This window comes from Trachypithecus francoisi, unplaced genomic scaffold (genome assembly GCF_009764315.1).
Source record: "Trachypithecus francoisi isolate TF-2019V2 unplaced genomic scaffold, Tfra_2.0 Lachesis_group0, whole genome shotgun sequence".
NCBI lineage: Eukaryota > Metazoa > Chordata > Mammalia > Primates > Cercopithecidae > Trachypithecus > Trachypithecus francoisi.
The window spans coordinates 12,467,243-12,469,139 of record NW_022681453.1 but is presented as its reverse complement, the minus strand read 5'-3'; positions in this window follow the sequence as shown (position 1 = coordinate 12,469,139).

The following is a 1,897-nucleotide window of genomic DNA, read 5'->3' as shown; positions in this document are numbered from 1 at the left end:
CTTTCATGCCCCCACCTTCTCCGGTCGCGTCTTCCCTCCCCCACCGTCAGACCTCCCCGCCTTTTTCGCCCCAGCGCCTGCTCCTGCAGCCACGGGACTCGCTCCATTCCCAGGCTAAGCCCCAGTCAGCGTGGGGTTGCAGCCCTTTCCAGGGAAGGATTGGCCGAGCCGCTCACCTCTTTGCCCTGGTGCCCAATGGGCTCGAGCTGCCCAGGCTAGGTCCCGGGCTCAGCTGCTGGGGTTGTGCAGGGCCGATCCGGACCGCTGGGAGGGAAGGAAGGAAGGCGGGGCAAGGGCGGGGATGAGCCCCGACTTCTGTATCTGGGGACGCGACCGAGGCTCAGCAGCACACGGATGAGAAATGACCACGGGGCCCCTCTTTATGTCTACGAGCGTGTGGGAAACTAATTTGCCTCGCCTTCACTCTTCCTCCTTGTTTTTAAATTCCCAGGGCTTTCTCCTAGCAAGTTGGCAGGTCCTGGCTGGGTGGCAGAGCAATTTCAGTGGCCGCCGGTTCATTTCCTCCTTGACCTCTTCCCCCTGTTGACAGGTGGGCCTTTTGGTTTAAGGGTTTGCGCAAATCGCCACAGGCTGTCCTTGGTCCTGTGGCTCCCAAAGTTCTATTTGAAAGCCAAGGTAGCGTTAATGACCAGTGATACTTGCAGTGTGAATGTTCTATTTAAACCTCTTTAAAAAAAAAAATAAGTAAGTAAATTATATTGCGTATATTTAAGGTATACAACATGTTATTGGCTATTTATAGATAGGAAAATGGTTACTATAGTGAAACAACATATCCATCATCTCACATAGTACATAGTTATCCCATTTTTGTTTTTATGACAAGAGCAGCTAAAATCTACTCTTTTAGCAGGATTCCCAAATACCATACAATTTTATTAACTAGAGTCCTCTTGCACATTAGATCTATACACTGGTTCATCCTACATGTATGCTACTTTGTATTCTCTCATCCACATTTCTCCAACCCCTATAACCACTATTTTATTCTCTATCTCTGTATAATTGAGCTTTTAAAAAAAGATTTCACATATAAGTGAGATCATGCAATATTTTTCTTTTGGTTTCTGGCTTATTTCACTTGGCATAATGTCCTCCAGGTTCATCCATGTTGTGACAAATGGCAATATTTCCCCCTTTTTTTTTTTAACTCCCGAATAATGTTACATCGTATATAGATGTCTCAGAGGAATTATTTTAAATCATTATCACAGAACCAGATTTAAATACTACTGTTTCTGCTTGGATAACATTGCCTCTACCAACTTGTCCACATGTAATATCTCCTGCAATTCTGGACGGGGTTCCCAATACTCATAAACACTGAGTTAACATAACTAAAATGACCTTGTTTCCTTCCATGTAGTTACATAGCATTTAAGCTTTAGATGACAATTTGCGATGAATGTTTTAGGGCAGTGGATCTCAACATAAGGTCATGGGTCCTGCATCAGCATTACTTTGGACTTTGTTAAAAACAAAAATTTGCGGGATCCATCCCAGTCCCACTGATTCAGAAACTGTATGAAGGAGGCTTAGGAGTCCATGTGTTAACAAGCCTTCCATATGATGCTGATGCAGCTACAATATGAGAATTGCTAGTTTAGTGAAATAACTTCTGATGTTTTACAAGTACCAACTCATTTCAACCTCACCATAGCACCAAAAAGCCTTAAAGGAAAAATATTCATGTTATTCCCATTTTACAAGTAAGGTACATAAAGGGAAGTGATGCAACTCCAGGCCATGCGGCTTGTGAGTAGAAAAGCCATTAATTCAAACTCAGGCAGTCTGACCATATGGTCTGAATGTTTAACTGCAAAGCCATGGCTGCCTCACTTAGCTAAACATGGATAATGCACCATATCCCATGCTG